Source organism: Xenopus laevis, chromosome 5L (assembly GCF_017654675.1).
Source record: "Xenopus laevis strain J_2021 chromosome 5L, Xenopus_laevis_v10.1, whole genome shotgun sequence".
Classification (NCBI taxonomy): Eukaryota; Metazoa; Chordata; class Amphibia; order Anura; family Pipidae; genus Xenopus; species Xenopus laevis.
Genome location: NC_054379.1, coordinates 106,056,264 through 106,069,755, shown reverse-complemented (window position 1 = coordinate 106,069,755; position 13,492 = coordinate 106,056,264). Strand labels below are relative to the sequence as shown.

General features: G+C 37.7%; 1 pseudogene; it reads left to right on the top strand.

Moving 5' to 3' along the window:
• LOC121393926 overlaps positions 1-13,492 on the top strand; it is a 77,090-nt pseudogene extending 63,598 nt beyond the window's left edge.

Here is a 13,492-nt window from a genome sequence, read left to right as displayed (position 1 = left end):
ATCCTCTGTTCCCAGTAGCCGGCAGTCCAATTGTGCCGGGGAGAAAATTGGTATTTAGCGTGAATAGGCGCTATGGATGGAGGAGCTCTGATTAAAAAGCAGCCATCTCTTGGGCCCGCCCCCCGGAAGTCCTGTAATGGCCATTTTACATTTTTTATGAAAACTATGTAATTCCAAGTTACTTTTCAATATACATTCATTAAGCATCTGTATTTTGTGAATGAGATTACATTTGAAGCAGTTTCTGTCTACTGTTGCTCTTCCCTTTCTCGGTTTGCTAGACAGCAGTAAGAATGTATCAGAATTCAGCTCTCTTCCAGCCAAGAAGACAAAGCTTTTGCAGGTTTCTACTTCTCTTTCTCGGTATTTTTGAAAATTTGTAAATCTTTACTTAAATGCATTTAAGTAAAGATTTACAAATTTTCAAAAATACCGGAGTGCTGCTGCTTTATTCACTATATGTATACGTTGCCCTGGCAGGGGGTACGGCGTGCACCCGGGGCTGCAAAGAGCTTAATCTGCTTTTGAAGCACACCTTATCTACATTTACTTCTCTTTCTCCTTCATCTCAGCTCTGTCAACGACAAATGTAAGGCATTGTTGGAATTGGATTCTTGGCTTGAGGATAGCTGACTACGAGTAAAATGTTTCAATGGTATGAGTAGTCAGAAAAAGGAGGGAATTGTAAGAGACAAACAAACTGTTTTCTTATGTCGGTTAAATTTTTCAAATAACATTAAAATATAGGTATGAGATCCGTTATCCAGAAACCAGTTATCCGAAAAGCTCTAAATTATCGGCAGGCCATATCCTATACAGTCCATTTTTATCAAATAATTCACATTTTTAAAATGCATTTCCATTTTGTCTGTAATAATAAAACAATACTTTGTACTTGATCCCATTTAAGATATAATTAATTCTTATTAGAGGGAAAACAATCTCATTGGGTGTATTTTATTTACATATATTTTAGTAGACTTAGAAAAGGCCCCATATTCAGGTCCTGAAAATTCTGGATAACAAGTCCCATACCTGTAATTAAAAATTTGTAATTTTATTGAAAATGTATCATTTAAATGCAAAATAGAATAATTTCATTCAGTGTCATAAATCCAGATGTTAAGGATATCCCTTCATGAGTAAAGCTAGGTCGTCAAAAGGAATGAGTAATTTATAGCATGATTTGAAATAATTCAGGTTGTCTTCCTTGACAGGCTGTTTCCTATTATGTTAAATTTCTTTGGAAATAAGTTAAAGCTACAAACTGAGACAGCAAGTCATTAATGGCCAGATAAGAGTGACCTTGCATTTCACTTTGCATCTCAATATGTGACCTGACCCAGACTCTGTTTCTTTTCAGTTTTCATAGGAAATGTCCCTTTTGTTTTGTCATTTCCTTCCCACCCTCCATTTCATCAACGGTCTCTGTCCATGTAATATTATTTTCAGTTTAAATTTGCATTTAATTTTTTTATTGTTTTTTTACATTCCTTCATCTCTTCCAACTTCCATCTCAGTGTTCCTTTCCATCCAGACGTTCCCAGCACACAGATGATAGTGCCTTGTTAGTGGTAAGAACCTTGCACGAAATCTGCCACAAGTTTTTGTAGCATGACACATTTCTACACAAAACATGGGATGCAGATCGCATGTGAATGGCATAAACCAAGACTGTAAATGTTTTGAACCCTAAGTTGCCTTGTACTATGTCTCAGAAAATTAGATCACTGAAAATAGGCATTTTACATGCAGTGCCTGTTGACAATTGACACCATTAAATAGACTTTGTTGTACATGTTGCCTTATATCTTTCATTAAAATGCATTATGCATGTTTGTGTATTTTGAAATGTGAACATCCTTTCTAGGCATTCTTATCTTTCCCCCCTAAGCATGCATGAATCCACTATTTTGGATTCCGTCAAACACCTGAATACTTTGTGAAAGATTCGCCTGAATCCGAACCCTAATTTGGATATGCAAATCAGGGAGGGAAAATGTTTTTTTTTTACTTCCTTGTTTTGTGACGAAAAGCCACATGAATTTAAATATTTGGATTCGGTTTGGGCAGGTACAAGGATTTAGCAGAATCTGAATCCTGCTAAAAAAGACTGAATCCTGGCCAAATACCGAACCGAATCCTGGAATCGATGCATCTCTACCCCAAACACATATGACACCGCACAGCTCCTAGCCCACAGAACATCACTTTATAGTTTTTAACATAGAGGCACAAAGAGTGTTTTTTATACCAATAGATAATATTTTGCTACTTGGACAGTGAAAACATCTCCATATATTGCAAAATTATAACTGAAGTTGCAGAACTTTGCTAAATAAACATTGTTCCCAATCAAATTATTTAACAAAAACACGTCCTATGTGTGAAATTATCAAAGCATGATACTCTTCATGCTATCCCCTCCTTCGTAATTTCCTCTCCTTCGTAATTTCCTCTCCTTCGTAATGCAGAAGCAAACAGAAGTAAAAATCAGACAGGACATTGTAGCTTCAAGTGTTACTGCTCCCGTGGTGCCTCTTACTCATTCATTTGCAAAAAAAATTATTAGAAGACAGTAGAATTGGATCTATTTAAATTAATGTGGACTACCAGTAGCAAATTGTCCTATGTGGTATTATTACTGTTTTATGCGACTGTCTGCAGCTTCACTAATTCTGAGATATACATTAATTATATTCTTAATGGTTGTTAAAGTTATATGTACATTTAATTGCTATTGATAGGTGTTCTGACTCTGGAAACAATGTAGCAGAAGCCAGCTAATTAAAAGACCTGAAAGAGAACTGACTTCTGCTACACGTTCTCGCTTGCAAATCAAACGCCCGGTATGACCTTACCATACAAAATATTGCAAGTTGACTTTGGATAAATGTTGCATGCCTTCACTGAAGCTAGGGTTGTCTACAGTGCTTCTGGGCTAGACAAACATGGAGAATGTGTGGGTAATGGCATGGTGGGTGATTTCTAGCACTTTCCCCCTTCTATGGAAGGGGGCAAAATGCTTCAAATTGCCCCAGTCCAAGGTGAGTGAAAATCACATGGGCCTGTCTAGTGACCTGTGTTTACTGTTCAAACAGTCATCAATCTGCACATTGACAGGGCCAGGAGCTGAGGGGGGGGCTAGAATTTGCATAGTTTGTCATTACCCTTAATGTGACTCTTGGTCTAGTTTAGAACAGAGATTTCAACCTAGTGACTTTCCCGTTGTTGAATATTATTTGAAGTTAATTAAACAGGAGGGTTTAAGTGGGTTTTTAGTGTAACTTACCTGGTATGTGCCACTCAAGTACCTGTACTGCGTGAACCCCAATATTTTTGTTTAAATCCAGGGCATATCCAAAGTGTAATTTGATAAATCCAGTTTTTTGCTGTTTTTTTAACCATTTATCCATCCCAATAAATAGCCTTTAACAAGTCCTGGTTTATGCTGTTATGAAGAATAGTTCTCAATTTGAATGTGTATTTCTTTTGTTGACTGCATGGGTTAGTAAAATTCTTGGCTTGGTTTACATTTCCATGCAATTGTAATACCTTCAGTGCTAATAACAGATTAAAGGAATTGCATGAGCTTTTTAAAATGAAAAATAAAGAATGTAGAATAATAATAAAATATGTAGTCGTTGTATAGCCTTTATTTGTATGTTTACTTAATTTCTTCCAATATTCTTCTTCTGCATGGAATTGACTTTGTTTTTGTGTGTGTGCGTGCGTGCGCATTTTGATACTGCTTACAGTGCGGCACATATGAATCTGCATGTTCCTTCGCTTAGACTGGTGACACACTGGCTGTTGTTTATGAAGGTGTATTTCAAATAAGGAGAATGCCTAAAACTACCCTGGCTGCCCCCATTCACTTAAATAGAAGTACTATACCATAGGCATATAAATGAGAAGCAGAACATAATTTTGACTTTAGCTCTTTCTGAAAGCAGTGGCTTAACTACCATACACTATCCCTGCTCATCCTCCTCTTCTTTTCCCTTGCAGAATTTTTCTTCCTTCCTCTTTTTATATGATTTTCACATTTCTATCCTTCACCTTGTCTCTACCCTTCTCACCCCAGATCAGTTTTGCGCTCCTGTTTTTATTTATCCCATTTTTTTTCTCCTTTGCTGCTGTGTAACCTTTTATCTCCCTGTGGTTACAGCATGCCTTTTTAGTTCAGTAATTATGTTTAACTTAGAATAAAAAAATTAAGTAAGCTCTGTTCTACATTTTGGAATCCTTTGATCACAGCAAATGCAAGGGATGCAGAGTTTAATGCATGTTCCTGGCACCTTCTGCTCCTCATTCAGATGTCTTGTAGATCAATGTTTGCATGCTTTGTTGTGTCATGCATTCTGCTACTACTCCTGAACTCTTCTCAAATTCTGCCATTTGCCAGGCTTTGTTATTTAGCACACAGTTGCCAATCTATGTCTACTGTCCTTCTCTGGCTTAGGACTTTTTCTATTTCCTTTTTTCTTTTCTTTTTGACTTTATTGTGCTGCTGCTGATGATGTTGACAGAATGGGTTTTGAGCCGCACTTGGTTTTTGAGGTTGACAGTAACACGAATACCATTAAAAGGAGACCAGGAAACCACATGCAGGTGAATAATGCATAATGACTCCTGTTGTTTTTTCCTCCCCATATCCTGATTACCCTACTACAGCATCCTGGAAAGCTCCAGTCTTTGAATATAGTTTGCATATATGTTTTGCTGGTTTATACTTACATATTTATACAGTTAGCAGAGTAGAATAGGCAGCAGAACAGGCATACATAGTCTAGACTGGGTTTCATTGGGCAATCCCCTCACCCTCATATTCTGTTTTGTTGTTGGGAATATTTAGGAATAAAAACACAACAAACAAGTTAAGGAAAGTGTTATGCCCATTGTATTTCATATTAGCTGGTCTTGTTTTTCCATTCATTTTCTTTGGGTCCAGTGGCTGTTGAGGAAATATAATTTAATATTTGCATCTTTTTCCCCATGGGTGTTGAGCACTCAAAAGGGAGTCAAAGAGTGTGCTGTTTTGGTTGATATTTCAGTCTTTAGTTGGAAGTAGGGAGATCTGCAATTGTTACGTGTTTGCTCTGTAACAGGTTTGGGACTTTTTATCTGGAATTTTATCATTTAGCTGGATTTTTTCAGATAAGGGGTCTTTCTGTAATTTTCCTAATAGAAAACATCTAAACTCATGACACACACACGTGTATTCTCCATTATTTTTTGCAGAAATGGTGGCAACCCTATAGCTGTGCCGTGCACAAAACTCTGCTGCTGACTTTCAGTCCCTTGAGAGGGATATGTGCCATCATTGTTAGTGGAACCTTCTAACCCAAAGTCATTCATTAGTGCTATAATCAGGCTAAACCTTGCTTGTAGGAGTGCTGTTCTACATTTCCCATGCAAGTGAATATCACACAGCAGCAGTGGTTTAGGAGAGTCTCCGATTGGATGAAATATTTTAGCAACGAATATGGGTAATGTGCCATGGGCCTGAGTGCACAGACCGGATGTAAACTCCTCATTTGGCATGCTTCTAACAAGCTGATAGTGTCTGTCGATGCACAGTGATGTGGGAGGGAAAGAAAGCCGAGGTCTGTGTTTCTCTCGTGGCATAGATATCCCAGTTGAGAAAGCCACCCCGTAAACATGAAATAAAAGAAAAAAAAAACATAATAAGTCAAAAATTAACTGTTTAATTAGGGTTCTATTGTAAATGGCTTATTTTGTTTTTGCCATTTATCGATAACAGATTTCCAGATAAATTTACGGATCCCATACCTATAATATAATGCCATTTGTTTGTACCTTAATCCTTAACATGTATTTGTATTTATGGTCCTAAGCTCATTTATATGTTTTACCTGCTGAGTGATGAGAGATCGTCTGTTTCATCTGTATCACCTGCTTCTCAAACAGGTGAGTTCTTGTTATTTAAATAGTTTTGCTGGAAAAACCACCTATAGAAATGAGCATAGAGTTGAGCCCCAACGTTTAAATACACCTTTATTAATGATGTTCAAACTCTTTTTTTTTTTTTTTTAATTAATTAATTAATTTTTTTATATATAGAACTTCTCTCTTTCATGTTAGTATACATTGCTTGTTTTATTTTAAATAGGGTATGTACTTTATTTCTCTATGAACTAATCTGTAATAGCTTAATTTCCGCTCTTTATATACATCAAGTTGACATAACTCTGCTAAGACCTCAGAAACTTGGTCGCAAAATTGTATTCCAGCATAACAGTGATCCATATTGTCGGAATGGCCATCACAAAGCCCAGATATGTCCGCTGTCATGTGCTCCTTCATGCAGCCTCATTGACAGGCACAGTGTTGGCTTGGCAAAAGTTTGCATTTCTTGTTCCAAAATACACCACTTATGCCCCTGGCCCTATTAGACTTAATTAGATAGCTGGCAAGTTCAAAACTGGAAAGCCACTGAAGGAAAAAGTTAAATAGTTAAAAAACTACAAAAATAAAATATGAACCTCCATTGAAGTCTACATCATACAGTTAATTTGAAGTTCATCTACCGCTTTAATCCTTCTGTAAGGTCCTCAGCATCAGTAAAAAAAAAAAAAAAAAACTTGTGTAACCCTCTGTAGTCGGTGCTCTCTCTTTTTATTAAGGGCAAGGATATAATGCTTTTGTTAGTGATTTTTTTGCTCCTTTACACTTTAATACAGGCACACAGGCAGGCTGCCTATTCGTTTCTGAAATTTGAAATGGTACTGCAGAGAATTCATCCATTGTTGCTAGAGACACAGTCCACTGATTTATTTAGAGCTTACTGGTTGCTTTAAATTCACGTTTGTTCTTGCGTTGGCGGCAGGTTGTTCTTGCTGCTTTTAACAGTTAGAAGCACAACTAATTCAAAATGTGCACACAAATGTCTGCTGCTCATGTCTATACATCAAGACGCTGATGCATGCAGTGATTGTGGGCTTTTTGTTATAAAAGACTTTAGTAATTTGACTGGTGGGCATCCAATTGCCCTGAATTTCTTCCCAGTTGCTTCAAGGGCTGTCCCCGAGATATGGCACTCTTGGATCAGGAAATTATAGTTTTACAGTGGGTTTTCAAGCAGCAGGCACATTTTGCTGAGTGGACTGGGTTGTACCAGGTGCTTGCTATTGAAGCAAATGGAAAGCAATTGTCTGGGAACAACATCCAGAATCACTGTGTTTGTCAATTTCCTTATACTGCAAAGGTGGAACACAAATAAAATATATGTTCACTGTGGGGATCTAAATCAAAACTCTGTATTAAATGTTATTGTTTCTTGTTTATCTGCCCTGCTGACAAGATGTATTTTATACTCTTAGAACATTGAGTCACGCTTAAAGCTGTCTTTGCCCCATGACCTTGGTGCGGCCCTGATGGATGGTGTGGTCCTGTGTCACTAGCCAATCATGTTCGGCCTCGGTCAGTGCCGAGTATCCATGTTCCCTCTCCTGCTGTCGTAAGTATTCCCTAACAGCTCCGCACCAAATGCAAGTGCTGTTATCACGTTTTAAAGGGGACCCGTCACCCAAAAAAAATGATTTAAAATCCTATTTTATCACATTAGTCAAGCAAAATGAACTTACACTACATAAATTATTTGAATTCTGTTTCCTGCAGTCTGGGATCTCATAATTATAGAAAACAGGCAGGAGCCATTTTGATGACACTGTCATTTAGGCAAGCCTTGCATCATCTCAGAATCTTGTTTGTGCACCAGAATGGGTGACTCGATGTCCATTCCCATGCCCTGGAAACACAATTAAATGGTGAAGAGAACGGGGGAATGTGGGGAGAGCAGCAATTTCTAGGAAGTGCTGAATGGAAAGTGAAAGTAATTATCTTCCCTGCCTCTATGCCTAAAGCATAGAGGAGGGGCAGACACTATTTGATTGACAGCTGAAATTTTTAAATGAGCTTACAACAGCTATGAATGCTTTAATAAAACAAAATTAACTCAATTTCATGTTTAATCTGAAAAGGACTTTTATTATACAGCTTTTTGTATCTGGGTGACAGGTCCACTTTAAAGTGAACCGGACATGCCTAAATTAGTTTAAAGATGTAACAGGGAGTGTTTCACAGTAATGTGATCTACAAAACGTTAATCACACTTATTCGCTCCCAGCTGCCCCATCCTCTTTGACTTAATAGTTGTAATGTTTTACCTTTACCCCATATGCATGCAAGCCATCTGGAGATTTTGTTCAGCTGCCGCTGAAAAACTACATATTTTAGAAAAGTGTACATAAGCTTGTCAAGAGTTCCTGCAATTTCGTTTGAAGTAGTGTCACAGTAGTAGATACAGCTTGGAAAACAAATCTGTGGGTTTAGTTTTTCCCTACAAAATCCAGGAGGTAAAAATACCCAAAAACTACTTAAAAAAGGGGACCTGTTAAGTGCTGCTAGTGTGGAAACATTTTTTACCACATCTATCTAATTATATGTATTTTAAGTATGTGTGTTTGTTTTAAGCATGTACATTACATGTACAGTATGTGTGTCTTTATGACTTGTATTTTCTATATGGGCATTTTTTCTGCAGCTGAAAGCACAGCAACTGTGTAAGTGTGTGGCAGGCTGTATGATTTGACTCTGACTCACTGCAGCCTACCTTTAGCAAAACAACTGCTATCGAACCTATAGGGTAGATATTAATAATACTGATGTGGTAGAAACATCTTTAGATGTAATAGATGCTGTACTCCCCTTTAAGGGATTCTGTCACAGGAAAGCACCTGTTAAAGGGATACTGTCATGGGAAAAAAAAATTTCAAAATGAATCAGTTACATGACATGGGGCAGCTGGGAAATTGACAAAATGTCTAGCCCCATGTCAGATTTCAAAATTGAATATAAAAAAATCTGTTTGCTATTCTGCTGGAGTAGCACTATTAACTGATGCGTTTTGAAAAAAAACATGTTTTCTGATGATAGGATCCCTTTAAAGCATCAGTTAATAGTGCTGACCTGCTCCCTGACACAAGATAACTGCTCCCTGATAGTTATGAGAATAAGAGTAGTTAAAATCCAAGTCCTTCATTGAGTTGGGGAAACAATAGTACAGAATGCATGAGACCTGAGGCTTCCGGATAACGTATTTCTCCCTAATTTGGATCTTCCTACCTTAAGTCTACTAGAAAATCATGTAACATTAAATAAACCTAATAGACTGGTTTGCTTTCAATAAGGATTAATTATATCTTTGTTGGGAAAAAGTACAAGTTACTGTTTTATTAGAGAGAAAAGGGAAATCATTTTAAAAAATTTGGGAGTCTATGGGAGATGGCCATTCCATAATTCGGATCTTTCTGGATAACGGATGCCATAACTGTACTGAGAAACAATAAGTTCTGGCTCTTTCGGAAAGCACAGGATCAGGGACAATAACCTGGAATCGCTGCCTACATACTAATATTACAACAAAAGCTACACTTGTCGATTTTTGTTTTGTCATTTAGCAATAAAAGCACCACCATAAATATGACAGAATCCCTTTAAAGCTTTTTGCACAGTAAAAATCAAATTATATTGTTTTAGCCAAATTTATGGTGAAGCGTAAGGTGCCCCCCCTCCTTGTAACATCATTACTGTTTCTTTTTATAGCCCAAGCTCTCCATGGCAAAATGCCGACGCAATGTGGAAAACTTCCTGGAAGCCTGTAGGAAAATTGGTGTTCCTCAAGTAAGGGTTTTGCTCTTTATTTGCAGCCAGCCTTTATTTAGTTTAAAGTGAGATTGTAAATAGTGTCATTCTACATATTCTACATTCTTGTTATGAGTTATAACAACTGTGGGAACATATAACATGAATCATATGATATCATAAAGGGTAGATCCCTTTTAGTTTTCCTCTATCCATTTCGATCTAAATGGAATTTGATTGGTAGCAATGATCTGTTTCCCAGGTTCCTTTGATTTCTTTACTCATCTAATAATGTTCTTTAATTGCTTATCTAACCCATGTCTCCTTACAGTCGTCCTATTTTATTTCTCCTTTCCTTCACAAATTCAGTGATAGATCATTTTATATAACTTGTGTTGTTTTTCTTAGTTCTTTGTATTAGGAAGTACAGAAAGGGGGAAGTTGTTCCAAATATTTCATGGAAGTATATTTACTCCATCTATATTCAAACTATGACAATTGTTGGAAAAATCCTAGAACAGCTAAATCCTGCAGGATTTGGTACATTCCTAAGCATAACTGGGGTGAGGTGAATTTGTGTCCTTTCATAAGATATGCAGGAAACACAAGTCAGTTTTGGTAGGATTTTAGGGTAGTAACGTGTTAGCCTTATAAACACGAGGGTCACTATATGCCTTTTTACATCACATTTTCTGCATGAGCACAATGTATAGGAATTTGTTGAAATGTTTTCTAATGTTAAAAAAAAATCAGATTGTCCTTGTTCTCCTTTAACCCTGCTTTTTTTGGTTCTGTTATGTGGACTAATGTGGCTCTAACTGCAGGTTCGTATTTGCATGACTGACTTTGCATTTCTGTTTTTGCCTTCGTGCTTGCACCACTGGACAGGACAAAGTTTGTCTTCCTTCTGATATTCTCCAGCTAAACCTCTGCAGCATTAAGGGAACTCTGGAATGTCTTCTCTCCTTTGGAGAATGCTCACAAACACCTGCTATTTCTCTTCATCTCCTGGGCTTTGTGGTGTTCTACTGCACCCTCATGCTTCTTCTCTTCCTGCTTTATCGCTGGGTTCTGAACTTTTGGACACAGGCATAAAAAGGCAGGGGTTACTTTTGAAGGGACAAGTGAACAGTTTGCGTTTCTCCTTAAAACTTTCGGTGATAAGCACATTTAGTGTTATACCTGTACTTTGCTACAGACTACAGTATCTCTGCATACAAGCATGTACATCACAACTATGCATGAGGGACAGAAAAGATCTTCTACTTAACACTTCCTGTTGACTTCTAAATGAAAGCTCTGGGTGCAACAGTCATCCCATACTTGCTTGGTATTTCTTTAATTTGAGGAGATCTGACACTCGTTATTTGTATTGCAAACAGCTCTTTATTTGTATTGAAAAGGAAACATTAGGTTAATGCTGCCTTGCACTTTCCTCATACCTTAATTCCACTTCTTTATCTCTGGGAAATGGGTAGAGGTGAACTGTGGTGGTGCATTCAAGGAAGCAACTCAAACAAAAGAAAGACAAAAGAAACATGATTTTTTTGGGGGGGTGGGGCCTATATTCAGGCAGCACAATATTCCAGTGTCGCAATAAAGAGGGAGTATAATTTTATTGCATACATTTAAAGACCAACAGTATATTTCTTCATTTCTCCTCAAAGTACTGTATTATTTGTGTACCTTTATCATTTACTGTATGTACACAGGTCACATCTTTATAACCTAGGAACTTAACTTGCTTAGGCTTCATTTGGTGCTGTTATAAAAGCCGTTATACCAAAGTTGATTTTCTTGTGGTGTACTTTTGACTCTCTAATGCTGCAAAGAAACCACAATACTTGGTGCTCACTCAGTCCTAGTAAATATGCACATGAACAAATGGAAAATCACTATGATATGCCTAAGAACAGGCCATAACAAGAAACTCTGTTGAGCCTACTTCAGAAATGGAGCGTCTCATTGCAGGTTTGCAAGTGTTATTTCTATGGCCTGCCCACTGACTGGATCCATAATAGCATTTCAGACTTATCCAGCTATCAAGGAACTTGTACGTAATGTAGAGATCTAAGGTTTGCATGTGGGTTTGGTGCCTTACACATTCTGACTGTTAACTTTTTACTCTGTCATAGAAATGAATACCAAATTAAAGGTGTGAGTGGTACATACAATTGCAGGCTGCTGGCAAGGTTAAAGGATAAGTGCAGAGCACTGATAAAGTAATTATGCTCGATCATCTCGATGCCAACTGCACTTTGTTTTTCTGCAAATTTTTTGTTAATAAATTTTGCTACAGACTTCATTGAAGCTCTCAGATTCTGTCTATTATTCTCTGCTACGTTCTCTTGTGATATTGCTGCTTTACACTCCAGACCCGAAGTATACAGTTAGGTCCATAAATCTTTGGACAGAGACAACTTTTTTTTCTAATCTTATTTACTTTCATGCAGTCTTCTCTTTATAGTAAACTTGGATATCGATACACCTACCTCCTAAATAGTGTTGTTCACTTGTTCTGCTGTTGTGAGGGGGTTTCTCTTTGCTATGGAAATGATTCTGCGATTATCCACCACTGTTGTATTCCGTGGACGTCCAGGTCTTTTTGTGTTGCTGAGTTCACCAGTGCTTTCTTTCTTTCTCAGGATGTACCAAACTGTAGATTTTGCCACTCCTAATATTGTAGCAATTTCTCGGATGAGTTTTTTTCTGTTTTTGCAGCTTAAAAGGGATAGTCATGGGAAAACATGTTTTTTTTTTCAAAACACATCAGTTAATATATAGTGCTGCTCCAACAAAATTCTGCACTGAAATCCATTTTTCAAAAGAGTAAATAGATTTTTTTATAGTCAATTTTGAAATCTGACATGGGGCTAGATATTTTGTCAGTTTCCCAGCTGCCTCCAGTCATGTGACTTGTGCTCTGATAAACTTCAGTCACTCTTTACTTCCGTTACTGCAAGTTGGAGTGAAATCACCCCCTCCCTCCCCAGCAGCCTAACAACAGAACAATAGGAAGGTAACGAGGTAGCAGCTCCCTAATACAAGATAACAGCTCCCCGGTAGATCTAAAAACAACACTCAATAGTAAAAGCCAAGTCCCATGGAGACTGATTCAGTTACATTAGGTAGGAGAAATTACAACCTGCCTGAAAGTAGTTCCATTCTAAAGTGCAGGTACAAGTCACACGACTGGGGCAGCTGGGACAATATGTCTAGCACTATGTCAGATTTCAAAATTGAATATAAAAAAAACTGTTTGCTATTTGAGAATTGGATTTCAGTGCAGAAGTCTGCTGGAGTAGCACTATTAGAGCCCTTACACATGAGCGCTTTTACCTGCGCTCCCCTGCGTTCCGTTTTTCGGCGTTCAGCCACAGGGGAGCACAGGAATAGACGCATTTCATTATTTCAAATGGGGCTGTGCTCACACAGGCGCGTGTAGGCACCGAACGCAGGAAAAATGCAGCATCTGAGTTGTTTCATTTCATTGTTTAGAAAAAAAGTTTGTCTCTGTCCAAAGATTTATGGACCTAACTGTATAGTGGATAACCATGTCTTTTGTTCTTTTTGCCATTATTTTTTGTTAACATTTCTTTCATTTCTTGTCTTTATACATCAAATTTTTATATCATTTCACTTTTGTTTTTCTTATGTTTTGTTTTGTCAACTTTTTTAATGGCATTCCTGTCAGGGTCGACTGTGTATTCCTCCTCACATTCTTGAAGAATCTGGCTTGGAGGAAGTGGCAGGAACAGTACAGGCCCTGTTGGACCTAGCACCCCCGAAGCTCATGTCCCCTTCTAACAGTGTGATGTCCTGA